Raw genomic sequence first — 16901 nt, forward strand, 5'->3', positions numbered from 1 at the left:
ATGAATTTTGAGTATGTATTACTTTTGTTTTAATATAATTTAGTTACATACACACACACCCATACATACACACATATATATATAATTCAATGTTTAATAATGACTGTGTGTAATAACTACCTTATCGGAGTCCCCAAAACCTAACTATCAGCTCTTACAAGCCAGTATAAGCCAGGCCAGCACCCCATTAAATCAGGTCATGAAAAGCAGTTGTAACTGAGTCATTTGGATTTCAAGCAAGAATCAGACATGGATCATCCCAGGGGTGGGGATTCAGTGTAATGACGGGCTAGGAAGTGGGGTAGCCCCGCATCAGCCAGAGGCTTACTTTTCAGGGAAAGAACGGATATTGAGTCCTTTGAAGAACTGGAATGAGCTGCTTGGTTGTGGAGACAGCCTGACCCTGTTGTGACCCAGCTCCGAACACCTAGCATCATGGAACATGGAAGTTTTGCACCAAGACAAGCTGGGCCTGAGCTGGCCTCCCTTGGGACCAGCCCACATCTGACAGTCACAGCTCAGGCTATACTCCCTGGTCCAGCTGGTTGTGCCTGAAATTGCAGAGTTCCCAGAGACATACATAGCCAGAGTCTAACAACCCGAAGGAGAAGGAGCCTCTTGGAATGTCCTTCCTTGGAACATGATGTGGGCATGGCAGGCCTTTGGAGGGCCACAAATCCTGTCTTGCACGGAAGCTCCTTCATCTCGCCGTGCTAGGAAAGAGCTATGGCGCTCTTTGAAGCATTGTGGCTTATTTGATTTTGAACTAGGTTCTTCTCTAGTGCTGAGTAAGTAGAGAGCCAGTTGCTGCCAGATTCCCTATAACCTGAAACTCAGACCCGTGCAGATAAAATGCATCATTGCCCGTCACTACTGCATTGTATGTGGCAAAGAAATGCACCAACTTTCGAGTACAAAGCGAAAGCTACTACCTCCCATGCTGTCCTGGCTGCCTGGAAGGTTGCCGGCCCCTTCTCCCCCTTTCCCTGCTGCCTTCAGACCAACTCCTGTTCATTTTCAGGGCATTTTGCTAAAACCTGAAAAACAAGCGACAACACACTATGCAAATTTTAATCTCCATTTGGTTATGTCCCCCGTCATGTCACACATAGGACTGGAAGAACACATGTGCGCCAAAACAGGATTTTTTTTTCCTCCGTGTGTTTTTCTACTTGTTCTATATTTTTTCCCACCAAACAGCAAAGGGGCTCTTTCTCATTTTCTCTGTGAAGCCCTTTCCCACCCCTGCAGCAAGCAAATCTATCGATCTTCCACACTCCGTCTCTGTCTTGTGCCACGGCCATTACTGCCTGCACCACCGTGGGTAGAAATTAGCCTTGTATTTCTTCCTATTTCTTCCACTAGACATGAGCACCTCAAGGGCAGCGACTTGAGATCAACCTCTCCACTCCTACCCTCAGCATCTGACCCCATGCCTGGCACAAGGAAAGCCGGGCGGCATGACTGGTGGAATTGCACTGGTTCGGCGCAGAGCCCCAGAAGACTGCCTCCACCTTCGCGGAAGGTAGGCATTAACTCTGACTTTCCAAGGGTGTCTCTTCAGAATATAAATTACAAAACCCTGCCAAGGACAGACCTCATTCATTTCAACTTTTTCATCTGTGCTCTTTCAGAGATAAGAAAATTGAGGCCAAAAGAGGTCTGGAGACTTTCCCAAATCATATAGCAAGTAAGTGGTAGAAACAAGTAGGAATCCAGATTCTTTCATCTTAATATTTTCTAGCTTGCCAGCTAAGAGTATAGAGAGAAAGTATAGGGCACTAAATAATGATAACAAAAGTTAGTGTTGATTGAGAACTTCCTGGGTACCAAGCCCTTTGATGGGCCTTTCTCATGTATTATCTCATTGAAAATGGGGTGCCTGGGTGGCTCAGTCAGTTAAGCATCTGCCTTGGACTCAGGTCATGACCCCAGGGTCCTGGGATAGCCTCCCACATTGGAGAGGGGAAGTCCTTGCTCAGCGGGGAGCCTCTCTGCCTCTACCTGTCGCTCCCCCTGCTTGTGCTCTTTCTCTCACACTCTCTCTCTCTGATAAATAAATAAAATCTTTAAATAAAATAAGCTATACCATGAGTATGATTATATTTCTCATTTTCCTGATGGGAAACAGGTTCAGAGAAGTTAGGTAACTCTCCAAAGTTGCACGGCTGGCCCAGCCCCACACACCCTGGGTCCAAGCCTCTGTGTCATTAGCAGCGAAAGAAACAGAAAATCATGAGCTAGGTGACAGGGAAGTGCTGCCTTGAAGGAAGGCGTGCGGCCTCCGGCGGACCGTGTCAAGATTAAGGTCATGACAATCAGGTCCAGGGATGGCTGAACCAGACGGGTCAGAGTCGAGAAAAATGCTGAGAAGGGCCAATTAAAGCTTCACCACACCGCAAGGGCCTTTGTTCTTGATCACTTTCTCCTCCACTTCCTGATTTTGCGTTCCTTTCCTATCAGCTGTTCTAAGTAAGTTCCTCTCCTCCCCTACCCCCCCCCCCAAACTGCAGCCGACCCTGCGTCTGTGGGCCTCTCCTCACTCGGGAGCTGGGATGGTGACCTTGTGCGGAACACCTTCTGAGAGGTGGTGCTGGCGCTTCTCCCCTACCATCTTCCATTTCTTCGCTGAGCCCATGACTTCTTCTACTTCTGCCTCAGACTTCAAGCTTAACTGAACATCTGTGACATCACCCCTCTGTACAGCCGAGCTCAGCACCTTTTCTTTCCTTTACTAAAATAGCCCTCTCTTTTCCTCTCTGTTCTTGGGAGCTGAGGATTCCCACATCCCTTCTCATCTCATCTTCAAATCCTTACCATCTAGGAATCGTTGTGAGTTAGTAAGTTGGCCAAAAGGAAGCAGGTCTAGCCTTTCACATAATAAAGTTACTCCAATTTACTGAAGTTTTTTAGAGGTAAGAATGCACCCCCAGAGATATTTCTTAGCACAAAACAAAACAAAACAAAACAAAACAAAAAACTACCTTTCTGTACTTAGGATCTTTTTCAGGTACTTGTTTCTGAGATAGAGCAGTCCCTACCCAATGGGACAGCATAGTATAATGACAATTTATCAGACCTGGTTTTGCTATCTCCCTGCTGTGTGACCTTAAAAAGAAGCAGCTTCTTTGTGCTGTAATTTCCTCATTTACACAATGCAATGACCATGTCTGCACCATACAGCTATGTGAGACATCAAAATGATGCTGGGCACACTAAGAAGACCTGCTCTTGGAAATTCCTATTCCCTAGGGATCCAGTGGTTTATATTGAGGGCATGACTTTATGTTTGTAGGGCATCTTTGTTTCCACTATTTAACTTGGTTCCATGTTCCCATCAGTTCAGTGGTAGAATAGTGAACATACTCTGGCAATCCTTAAGTAGAAGCAATTTATTTCAGGGTATGGAATGGCTTACAGAATCACTGGAGACTTGAAGAAAATAGCTTAAGTTTTCTCGAATGGCAGAACTGGACCATCCCAATGACTGCTGCCTCTTGCATGACAAGGAAATCCTGCTTAATCCAGAAACCTCCATTCTAACTGTTGGGCCCATAGCCATGGAACCACTACCAGAGAACCACTGTAGTCACGAAGTTTCCACTGCTGCTGCCAACTCTACAACCTCACTGCCCACTACAACCTGCAGTGCTAAAACGAGTGCCCTATGCAATGCCTCTTAATATACTCAAAGCCCATGGTAACCTGACGCCTCCCTCGCCATCCTCCACAGCTCCATCACCGGTGCTGTCAGCAGACGCTATGGAAACATGGCCTCTGCCTCATTTCTACCTCCTGGATTCTACTTAAGCTTGTGTGCTTAGCTGAAGTTGGAGCACATCTGGAAACCTAGCTGCAAGGGAGTCTGGGAAATTCCTTCTTCACCTTTCCAGCCTCCCCAGTACAGGAAGACATACTGTAAGGAGGTCAGAATTGATGCAGAGAGCCAGTCTTCCATTTCCACGACAGCCTGGCAAGTGATCTTCCAGTAGAAATTCTCCAACATGGCGCCCTGATCAACTGCTCTTTCCCTCCTAAGAGCACTAAGTGGGAGCTAAGGGAATCTATGAGCACTGTCTGCTTCTGAAAGCACACCTTTCCAGCAGGTCTCTCAAGGTGAGATCTGCTTTATTTCCCAAAGATGGGACTGGTATCCTCTTTGCTCCTCATTGCCACATCCAGACCATTTCCCCTCCTTTCTCTCTCAAAATTCCCGACTCCTCTGAAGCCTAGACCATCCTCTCTCTCCATTTTTAGACAGCTTTTTTTTTTCAGAATCTTTTGACTTTTTTAGACAATTATGACTTCATTAGAGATTATAATCCCCTTGCTCACTGTCTTCCTCCCCACATCTCCTCTCCTCATCATCCTCAGTGACTTCAACACTTGCACAAATGACCGTCTAGCACCTTAGCATTGTTCCTTGACCTGTACATCTGTTCCTCTACCCCATCTCAGCCACCATCTCTCAGCATGCCCTAGACCTTGACGTTTCCAATATTAGCACCCCCTCAATGCCTCAGCAGCATCCAGTCTACTTGCTGAACACCACTTCCAGAGTCTCCAGCTCACTTACTCAATGATACCCACATTCTTTGAATCTACCAGGAGCTGAAGTCCATTAACCTTTTAGCTTTTGATTATTCATCAGGTCCTTTTTGCTTTCATTTCTCTGCTTAGATACCACAGCCCATCACTTCACTAATTCCTTCACTCTGTTCTCAACTTCCTACCTCTCTAGCCTGCTTATCAAATCACTTCAGCAAAAGCCAATCCTAGTTAAGCCCAAACAACCCAACTCTGCATGTGAGCTACTGAATTTGGCTACAGGGGAATATACCATACTAACAGGTCTCACTTTACTACATAGCTCTGTATCTTTGAGGTGCCTAGAAATTTCCCTAGGAAATCTGCTTCCAAGCCCTCAAGACTATTATCAGAACTTCTCCTTTCTCTTTTTTTATTTGTTTTAAAAGTAGGCTCTACGCCCAGCATGGAGTCAAATGTAGGGTTTGAACTCATGACCCTGAGATCAAGACCTGAACTGAGATCAAGAGTTGGACACTTAATCAACTGAGCCACCTAGGTGCCCCTATTTTAATTTTTTTGTAGTAGATTTTAAGGGGGAAATGATGAGTGAGATTTTGGAGATTTTTGGAGATTTTGAGTGAGGTTTGCCTACAGGATCTGGAGGGATCTAATGGGCACTTGAATATACAACTCCGGGCTTAAAAGTTGTCTTTGGATTACAGGTAGACTGGGAAGCATCAGCATATAAGTAATGACCGAACTGTTTTCCTTACAAGTTCCAGTTATGGCTCCCCTGTGCACACCCAGATACCCCACAGGAGTCCATATACCTCTCAACCTCAGAACCCCAACTGGACATTTGAGGCCACAACTAGGAAAATTTTGTTAGGTCCTTTCTCCTTAAATCACTCCACTTTCTGCCTTTTCTCACCCCCAATTTATGCCTGTTTAGAAGAGCATTTAGAAGATGGGACTCTGCCATTACTCCAAGGAGTCCACCAATCGTGTTAGCTAGACCACGTATACTGCTTTCCTCCTTCCATGGATGGCCCGTCTCCCTGCTATCTGACCTACTCCACTTCTTCACCTCCTGTTCTCTATTTAATTCACTCCACTGAATCTACTCTTGTCAAAGACACCAGTGACCTCCATCTTGATAAATCCAACAATCCACCCACTGTGCTCACCTTACCCATTCCAGACATGGAATGCTTGACCCTGCACCCACCCGAGTCAGTAACTTTCCTGCCCTGGGGAATGCTGATCTTGTTGCCTAACCTTAGAAATACCATTTCTTCCTAAAGACATTTCAGGTTTTACAGAATATTCCAGCATTTAGGGTCACACACACAAAGACCTAGTGGGCTAGTAGGTTCCACTCTCTTCAGGAGTCTCCTGCAGTAGGAATGGAAAAAGGTGGAGAAAAGCAAGCTCACACTCCCTGGGAGTCATCCCACCAGGGGCAAACTGCCAAACCAACTGTCCCTTTTTGGACACAGTCATAAAGCTATCTACAAACAAATGGATTTTTAGAAGGTGGAACCAGGACCAGAAGAGGCTCTGGGGACACTCCAGTCTATTCTGCTCATCTTATAGAGAATGGATGTGAGGCCCTGTAATGCCAGGGACTCACACAAGGTCATCTAGAAAAGGCATGATGATACTGCTTCCTTGGGAAAAATTCCTTCAGCAAATCAGTACACTTAGCATAGTGTGCTGTCCTTGGTTAGGTTCCCTAGAAGCAAAACCCAAGAGAGGGTTTGTTTAAAAGGCTTTTATTAAGGGAATGATGTCAGGAGATGCTGTATGGTGGGGAGGGAAATAGGATAAGAAGGAAGAGAAATTAAGCAAGAATGGAGTTCAGCTGATGGTAGAGTCTGGCCATAATCTGATTCTGGAGAGAGCTCTAGAGTAGAGCACATCTGTATCACAGGTCTTGAGTCCCCTTAGGACAAGGTTGCTGGTCTTTCAAGCTTTTGCTGCACCTAGTTATTAGCTACAGGCTGGTCCAGGACAGGTGTCATTACTCCCAGGTACTTCCAAGCCAAGCGGGTCTAGTCTCTGAAAATCCATACTCTCCAAAGGGTTTCAGGGGCGAGCTGTTAACAGCAACACTCTAGCATTGCAGGATGGCTGCACTGAATGGTCAAAGGGGTCCCAAGAGATCTAGGAGGGGCACCAGGATGTCTGCTATGGTGGTTAAGAGAAAGTTCTCTAGATCCTAGCATAACAACTGGGTTTTTTTTAAAGATTTATTTACATATATATATATATTTATTTATTTATTTATTTATTTATTTGAGAGAGAGCAGCAGACTCCTGGCTGAGCAGGGAGCCCAACACGGGGCTCTAGCCCAGGACCCCAGAGTCATGACCTGAGCCAAAGTCAGATGCTTAACCGACTGAGCCACCCAGGGGCCCCAACAGCTGGGATTTAATGTCAGTTGTGTGACCTTGAGCAAGTCCCTAAACCTTTCAAAGCCTTAGTTCCCAAGTCTGAACATTAAGAGAATAATCCTCCCTCATAGGGATGTTGGGAACATTCAGTAAACTCATGCCTGTGAAGTAGATAGCCCAGCAACTAGTTTGGTAAAGATTATTGTGATTATTAGGACTTATTATTAATAACCCTATTACTAAAATGATTAAAAGTAATTACAATGATGATGAGAATTGATGGCCCAAAAAGGAGAGCATATAAAGTCACTCTCTGTCTCTCACCATCCAAGGGAACCGGGTATGCATTGTCCACATCTCAACGACAAAATCAGAATTATCCAAGGAGTGGCATTATTTTTATCCACAATGTGGATGTAAATGTGTGCCTTTGGTGCTCCCAGCTCACCACTGAGATAATTAACCAGAAGCAATTACAGTGCACTTGGCAAATTGCAGCTTTGCCCTCTTTGCGAGGGACATGTTTTATTTATACTTCCTCCCTCGTGGCTTGCTGATTGATCACATCCCAAGTCCAGTACTCAAAGGTGGGCTGCTGACACAGACTCCACCTGGGTTTCCCTCAGGGCTCTCACACCCTTGAGTCTGAGCGAGAAATTTCCCCACCTTTCTGAATGACAATCCACGTTATCTGGCTGGGTCCCAATGTGCCTCTGGCACATTTGCAGAGTCCCCCGTTGTTGAGTATCGCCCAGTGAAACGGTGCCATGCCCTGAGCTAGACACCTCATCTCCTCTGTTTTCTCTTCTCCAATTTCAGAACTGTGGTAAGCCAGCACACTTTTAGAATATTGAATTCACAGAAGGCTTTCAAAGTGGAGGTTAAAAGGGGAGGTCCCAGTAACACTATTTCTGGGAATCTGGAGGACATAACCTGGAATGTGGATTTTCCTTGAGATTTAGGTGTGACAAGGTTATCTGAGCATTTCTTATTATAGCAAGAGATGGGGAGGGGAATGAAATATCCTAACAAGTAAAGCTTGATAGGGCATGTCCAGACACGAGATAGTAAGCAAACATTAAAATAATATAAACAAGAGTGTTTAGGTATATAGGAAAACTACCGATGAATGGCTTTTCTGTGCAGAATTAACTTCTTTTATCTATTACACCCATGACCATTTGTATTAGTATTTTTACTGATAGAAGTTTGTTATTAATTCTTTGAAACCTAGTGAGTTACTAGTATTTTCATAAATACTCTTCACATATATTAAAGGTTCAAAGCACATAAACTCTTTAATTTTTTTAAAAATATATTTTATTTATTTGAGAGAGAGCGCATGTGTACTGTACAACTGAGCGGGGGAAGGGGCAGTGAGAGAGGGAGAGGGTGAATCTTAGCAGACTCCCACAGCTGAGCGCAGACCCTGAGCAGGGCTCGATCTCATAACCGTGAGATCATGACCTGAGCCAAAATCAAGAGTCAGATGCTTAACCGACTGAGCCACCCAAACACCCCTGTCTAATTTCTGAACACAGCATCTACATTTCTGCACTGAATAAAACAAAAATACTACACCCAAGAAATCCCCTATCTTGACTATATTCTCATTTCTCATCAAAATCTATATCCCTGACTTTCTCTTTCTTCACAGGAATAAAAAAGAGATCTACCTTCATCAGGTGACAAAGTAAGAAAGAGAAAGGGGGAATGGGGTTATCTTCTGTCCCCGTGAGAGCTGCCAGGATAGTGTGGTAAGTGTCATTTAACCACGTGGTATCGCAAGCAATTACTACATCCTCTCCTTTCCCTGCCTCCATGTTCTGAGCCCCTCCAGTGCTGTCAACTGTGAAATATCATTTCTATTACTCTATAAGAAAATACTTGAAGGGAACAGGATAAACACTTTATACTTCGAACGTTGTATTTCATCCTGATACACTGACATCTTAACCTCTGTTTAAAACGAGCTTCAGTCTCTCATTTTTAATTTAGAAAAATTATTTATACTGTACGCATTTCAAGCACTGTATTAGGGCCAGAAAATAAAAATGATGTTGAGGTAATCTCTGCCCAGAGGGGAGCCCAGAGTTAGTGGTGGGCTGGGGCAGGGAGGGAAACATGTTATTTAAAAAAAAAAAAAAAAAAAAAAAAAAAAACTATTGAGACACCTGGGTGGTTCAGTTGGTTAAACATCTGTCTTTAGCTCAGGTCATGATCCCAGGGTCCTGGGACTGAGTTCCACATTAGTCTCCTTGATCAGTGGGGAACCTGCTTCTCCCTCTGTCTGCCACTCCCCCTGCTTGTATTCTCTCTCTCTCTCTCTCTCTCTGACAAGTAAATGAATAAAATCTTGTCTAAAAAGACTCTATTCACTAAAGACTGAGGCTAACACATGCTAGAAAGAAAAGCAGGGATTTCGCCTAGTTGAAGTAAATGGAAACTAAGCTGACATTTGAAAGATGAGTAGGATTTTAAGAAAAAAAGAGGAGAGGAGGGAAGAGCAGCCCAAGAAGGGAGACAGTTTGTACAAAGGCCCTGAGGTGGAGAAAATGACCACAAGAGTAGAAACTGAAGTCAAGAAAGAAGGGGGAAAACAGTACGAAGTGAAACTAGAAGGTCTGGGTAGACAGGAGTAATACTGTAAGGGACTTTTTTGCTAGACAACGTTGGATGCCTATCCAGCATCTAACCCAACTTTCTCAATAGAATTCTAGTTTTGTTTCGGTATTCAACCTCCTCCATACAGCTTATGTAATGCAGAAAAAGGGGACACCACCCTCAGCTCCAGGGGTAGGTTCCCATAGGTCTACCTCAATCCTTCCAGATCCCTGGTTTAAGTACTGCAGAGGGACCAGACTAGGAATGCAACTTAAACTAGACCAGTCCGACCCCTAAAGGATGGAAGGAAGCTCACCCTACAACGGGGAGAGGTCTTTCTCTCCCTCTAGGCATAAAAAAGGAAGCCTGTTGACCTGATTGCTGCTGTCAGCCATGGGATGAAGCCAGTTGGGTGGCCAGCAAAGAGACCAGATGGGAAAAAACTTGGTCCTTGACCATATATGTTATGTCACTAGATCAAGCAACCCGGAATTACCTCTGGACTTCTTATAAAGCGAGATCATAAATTTCCTTTTAGTTCAAGCCATTTTGAGCCAGGTTTTCTGACAAAATGCAAAATGCTTCCAAAAGCAAAATGCTGGATACTTCCTTGTGCCTAAGGATTGTTGCCTTTATCCCAGGTAGAACATTGTTCTGGAATTTGGGTGATGAATACTTAATTTTGAGAAAAACTTTAGGAACAGGGGCTGATACATTCCTTACCATAACTGCCCTCCAAAAACTCTAATGTCAGTTGAAAAATGCAGAAAATAAAATTCCTTATACATGATGCCAACTGAGTGAAGCACCCATATATGCACGTGCGTGCACACACACACACACACACACACACACACACATTTAAGGAAAGACTGGCAAGAAAAGTACAAAGTTAAAAGCTTGCTTCTAGGTGGGGGTTATTACTAGAGTTTCAATTCTGTTCAGTTTGGTTGGATTTGGTGTTTTATGTTCTTCAGTACTTCCTGACTTTCCTACAATGAAAATACTTTACTTGTTATGATTAGACATCAAAGGCAATAGGTGTGTTTTCCATTTATACACATTTCCATCTTTACACTTCCTGTCACAAAAGAGGCTTTTTAATTTGTTTAATATAATGGTCCAAAGAAAACTAGAAGTAGCATATCTAACATAATCTATTGGAAAAGATGAACATTTCTAGTCTTTATGTACTATATCCCTGTAGTTATGGAGTTTTCATCGGTCATGTAATAGAACAGAATATCTTGAGAGCACGAGTATGTCCAATGTTTGTTCTAAATCCTCAGTTTATGAAATAGTTATTCTTGCTCATTTTCAAGTCCCATTATATAAAATAGAAACACTTGCAAATTGTGAGACCCTCAGGAGATATCATTTAGCATCTTTGGAAAACATAATACTTAATTATCATAGCATGAGGTACTTTTAATGGCACATTCCAACATCGAGATTGAAGACTGATTTCTGAGAGGAAAATTAAGTGATATTTCCACTCACATGCTTTATTTAAATACAAACTACATGTATAATTACCCTTGATCTCCACTGCCACTTAAAAATAAAATTAAAAAGTGAAAATATGAAATACAAAGTTTTTCTTTCTCCATAACTACAGTTACCAAAAAAAGTAATAATTAACAAGTAACCCCTAAATGGTTCATGTACCCCTTACATATTGGAGGGTCCTCTTTCCTCTACTAGAGGATCTACAATAGGATTAAAATTCCAAAGATAACCTTCCTGCAATCAGACCCATTTGAGAGAAGTTTTATGGCAGGAAGGAAGATGGTATCATTTATATTAATTACATTTAAACATAAAATTTACAATTTTTGTTCATGCTTTGCTCACCTATATACTTCTTCCTTTTCTTCCCCCCCAAAAGCAATAAATTGATCTTATTTCACATTACTCATTTACTCTTTAAAATGGCAAGGGCACTTGTAGATTAACAAAGCCAGACAACCTAATAGATACATCAGAGGTGATATCTCCCCCTGCAGGTCCTGCCTCTGTGATAAGTGAGAGATGCTAAAGGAAGAGGCAGCAGGCCCTAGGATGGGACACAAATGTTCTGGTTCTCCTCTGTGAGCATGTGGGGGGACTGCACTTCTTTGAAATAGGATGGTTATATGACTGCCCGTGGCCTATGCTTCGTATATACAAGTGACATATCACCTCCAAGTAGAAGTTTAGAGAGCTACATCCAGGTCATTACACCCCCTTCTGCAGCCAAGGAGGTGGTGGAAGCACATGTCAAGGTCAAAGCTCCATCACTGTGAGTCTTTAAGTGAACACCATGAGCAGAGGTCTACTCCTAACCAGCACTGGAGAGATGCCCTTTGGTAAGTCAAGCCACTGTGATTTGGGGTTGTTTGTTACTGCAGCATAACCAGCCTATACTGACTATACAGAAGGGGGGGGGAAGGAAGAGACTTTGAATTCATTCAAAGGCCTTTTGTGCTCCTGTTGGAGACACTCATTCCGCATTTGGTAAAGTGTAAGTAAACTCAATGAACCCCACATAAAAGTACAAAATCACCCCAGAAATGCTTAAAGGTCATGGTGTGATAATCAAAACCTTTTCATTATAAACCTGGGTTAAGTAGTTGAACTCTAACCCCATATTTACTGGGTTACTGGGATGAATTTATGGGTAGCTGTGAAGTTTCTAAAGGGGAGTTTTTAATTTGGGGTTTTCATGTTGATGAAAATCAATCAATATTAGCATAGTCTGTATAACTTGGACGGCCAGCGTATGGGAGGCAATGCCAAAGACCAAGTTTACATCAGTATTTCCATTTCTCTTGGCACCCAATGGTAGTGCTTTGTCAAGGGCTAGGGAGTAAAGAACTGAATTGGTTGAAACACTGAAGTGTTGCTTGTGTGCCAAAGGAGCTCTCAAGAAGCCAGGGTGGTCAGCATCTTGTTCCGAGCAAGGATTTAGTTCCAGAAAAACCACATCCTCTTTAACATTAAGGTTGTCAATTTGAATTTTACTGATTTTATTGTTTGGTTTTAATGTGACCTATAAATTCATTTTCTTTTTCTTTTACAGTTTTATAAGAACTACAAACATATAAAGTGTCTACCTACTTTTCTGCAATATATGTTTAAGTAATCTTAAAATACAAAGAGTAAAACTCCACACTTGGGTGGGGGTAGGGGTGTGGTTCTAGGATCATTCTTCCTTTAAAAGGCCCATAAATAAAAAAATAAAAGCAATTAGTTTAATTTAAAATTTTTTAAAGATTTTATTTATTTGACACAGAGAAAGCACAAACAGAGGGAGAGGGAGAAGCAGGCTCCCCACTGAGCAGGGAGCCTGTTGCAGGACTTGATCTCAAGACCCTGGGATCATGACCTGAGCCAAAGGCAGGCGCTTACTGACTGAGCCACCCAGGTGCCCCAATTTAATTAAATTTTGTAAAGGGTCCCAAATATTGTTCATTTTAGACCAGGCTCAAAGCAGTTCTCCCTCTTGGGGTAAGAGGTTGAGTTACTTGAATTTCTTCCCCCCAAATTTACCCACAGAATTTACCCAAAAGCAAAAGAATTTGCTCTAAGTTTCCACGAATCTCCACTTCGTGCTTTTGACAGAAGTAACCAGAGAGAAAAAGAAAAAAGACGGGAGCTCCGAAAACCAGAAAAGAATCCAAAAGGATGAAATGAAGGCATTTGTGGCACTTTTCAAAGGCAAGATCCATTGCAGCAAAAGGTATCTTTCCTTACACTGACGTCAGTGGGACTGGAAGGTCGCTCTCACCATCTTTACAGGCATTGTTCTTTGTTACCTTGTTAAGAGCAAGAGGGATTAATGTGATATTTAAGAATTGGGGCATTCTCCACTGAAAGCGCTGGCCACAAGAGGGTCAAAGCAGAACAGTCCGACCAGACACAAATCAGCTCTAGTCCCATTTTTATTAGAGACTGTTTGAATCATTTATTTTTGTAAACCATTTAACTAATGAACATTAGCTTTTGTTTCCCGAGATAGGTTTCCTCACTACACCTAAGCTACTTGTGCCTAAAGATGTGTCTAGAGCACCAGTGGAACCAGTAGCCGATGCTGGAAAAGAGGGGCCAGTGCAGACCAGTCCCTAAATGCCAACCACATCGGACCAGAGTGCGAATATGTCCCAACAGCAGGACCATGCATATGCAAGGACTTAGAAATCAGCACAACGCTGTCTCAACGCAAAATGAAATCAGCGAAAGAGAAGAAAAAGATGATTGTGCAGGTGATGAAGGGGACGACAGGCTGGATTCTTCCCTGGGTTCACAGTTACATGGTGTCACGTGTCCTGCACCACTCTGGGGAGACAAGCAGGGAGCTTCCAGGCCAGGAGGGAGGCAAAACATGAAAATACCCCATTCCAGGAGAAGACTGTAGAAAAGACAGGGCTTAGGCCTGCTCAAAACGAAGGTTCTTAGCCTTTTGCTTTTCTGGCCTAGTTTGAGAGCAGGCCTCTCAACAGAGCCTTGTCTCCTGGCGACTGGGATGGTTAATTTTGGTTCCACTTGACGGGGCCTGCGTGGTTACTATGCTAACCCCGTGCTAGGCAGTGGACACCCAGTTCTACAGGAAACCTTGAGCTTCAGTCAGCCTTCATGGAATTTACAGCAAAGCTGTTTTCATAGAATTGTTTCTTGCTCTGACCACCCTATTTTATATGCTCATGAAGCCCAAACCTAATACCTCCCCCATATTACACCATCTTTCTTTGGTGCCATTTACGATTAAATTGTACCTTTTACCACCTCATAGCAGACAGTAGACCTGTACTCAGCTTTGCACTCCATCCGCCCAGTTGCTATGCTGGGAATTTCCTGTTAGAACAAATTGACTTCATGCATTCATCAAAATCCGACGGTTCACCTGTAAAGGACCGAGGCCATGCACACCATCTAAGAAATAACGTCCCAGAAGAGTAGGAAGGCAAATTTCTGCCCATACTCTGAAATCGACTACCACTCAGTATTCTGGATGTGAAGAGTACTTTTGCAAAAACACTTCCCCACCACCTTAAATCTGTTCAACTCTGTATTTTAAAGGGAAAATGCAATTCATCTGATCCTGATTTGTTTGCACTTAACTCATCACAATGTTGTTTTGAAGAAGCTGATGTGCAAAAAGCCTTTTCATCAGCTTTGTGAAGAGCTTTTCTCTTCAAGGGGAAAAAAGAATCAGACAGTGTTTACCAAAGGTAAACAAACCAAAGCCTTAAAAAAAAAAAAAAATTAAGTTTATTTCTAAAGCCTGAACTCGCTAAAGGTCAAGGGGGGTTGAGACTTACAGTCCCTGCTCCCTCACTTGAAAAAATAATGTGGCCCAGAATCAACTGGCTGGCCTTCCAGGCAGAAGCTGGCAAAGCCCTACGGAATGTTCCAGAGCTGTGATGTGTGTTTGCTGCAGCCAATAAACACTCCTAATGATACTCTCAACAAAAGCCCATATTTTGAGCCTTATTTTCTCTTTTCTTTTCATGTTGTTTCTCCCAGTGAAAGGATCAAAGCAATGAGGCTACTTTTTCTCCGCTCAATCAGACAGGAGTTCTTTGAAGTAAATGTGTTTTTTTGCTTTTGGGTTTTTTTTTCCTTTTCTCCTTAAGGAAGAATCTTTATAATCAGAGGCTGACTTTGTAAGTTTCCTAACACTAGTCCCTTAGCAGGAGCATGTATGTCCCAGAAAGCAGAGCCTGTGCTTTTTCTTGGATTTCTCCTTCTTGTCTTTCATTTGATGAGAGCCATTGGGTGATTTTAATGTGCCCACCAGGATGGTTGAGAACATCTAAAGACAGCATCATCCATTCATCAAAAACATACGAAGACAAAGACATAAGAGTTCAGCCGAACAGAAAAATAAATCAGGGAGAGTTTTTTTTTGTTTTGTTTTGTTTTTAATAAATCAGGGAGTTTTTAAAGGCATTTGTAGTTAAGCTTAAAGCTGTCTTGTAAAAAAAAAAAAAAAAAGTATCAAAATAACTCCTTTAATGATCATCTCAGAAGCAAAATGAAGCTGAAAGCTTGTTACTATGGTTCTTGCTTCCAGGGGGAATTCAGAATATCTGATAAAAAATAATGGGGTGGTGAATAAAAAACGATGCAGAAAGTCAAGTTGAACATGATTTCTTTGGGAGCCTTCGAGTGGCATGTAATGTATAAAATCAGAGGTTCTGCAGGAGTGGGTATCTTCTCATGGGTGATAAATAATTAATAATAGCAGCTAATGCAAATTGAGCACTTACTGTTTTCCAGCCATATACCAAATGCTTTCATGCTTTATTTCTTTTAAGCTTCCAACCAACCTTACAAAGTAAGTGACAGTTTAAGTTCTATTTCACGGAAGAAAAACCTGAGGTTTAAAATACCCAAGATCAACACAGGTTGAAAGTGCCTGAGCCAGAACCCAACCCCAGGTCATCTAAAGCCAAAGGCCAGGCTCTGTGGTTCATCATCTGTGGCCCACGTGCTTACGAGGAACCTGTTATTTACATGCATATTCTTGCTATCAAAGGCTGAAGTCACATCTGTCCTGGTTAAACAAATCAAAGCGATAAACTCATTGTTTTGGACAAATTCCTTTTTCACTATTAATTAACTCAAAGAAACAGAAATTGTTTTGTTTCCAGACATTCCCTACATACTGCCTTTGCCGAGTGGTAGTATGGGCCTCCTTCCCTCTCCATTTTCCACATCAAAGATGCAATAATAGGGTTATTGAAACCCATCAAACTCTACATCAAAGATGCCAGCATCTTATCATATGTAAATTATATCTCAGAACAAGTTGTTTCAAAAATAAAATATCATGCGGCGCCTGGGCGGCTCAGAGGGTTAAGCCTCTGTCTTCAGCTCAGGTCATGATCTCAGGGTCCTGGGATTGAGCCCCACATTGGGCTCTCTGCTCAGCGGGGAGCCTGCTTTCCTCTCTCTGCGCCTGCCTCTCTGCCTACTTGTGATCTCTCTCTCTCTCTCTCTCTCTGTCAAATGAATAAATAAAATCTTAAAAAAATAAAATATCATGACATTCAATGCTCCCAATATGTTTTTGGCTTCACCATGTCCTAGATTTCAAGTTGAATTATTCTTAGTTGAACTCTGAGACATTGCCTCTTGTCCGTGTCAGCTCCCTAGAGGTCGACTTTTAAAAGTTTTAAAATGGCGTTAACATGCTTACGCCATATAATCTACAACAATCTTCACCTTCTGTTCTAGGATTTTTTAACTGAGGTGGAAGATTTTCTGTACCAGTAAATGCACTAGGTAAATGGGATTGCTTTCAATGCCTTGCTTCTTTCCCTTTCTTCTAGGTTGGGCCCCCATCGCCAACACCCAGCTGGACTACATCTCCCGGTCTCCCCTGC

The sequence above is a fragment of the Mustela putorius genome, unplaced genomic scaffold (genome assembly GCF_011764305.1).
Source record: "Mustela putorius furo isolate JIRA1106 unplaced genomic scaffold, ASM1176430v1.1 tig00000095_pilon_pilon_pilon, whole genome shotgun sequence".
In the NCBI taxonomy this organism is placed as follows: domain Eukaryota; kingdom Metazoa; phylum Chordata; class Mammalia; order Carnivora; family Mustelidae; genus Mustela; species Mustela putorius.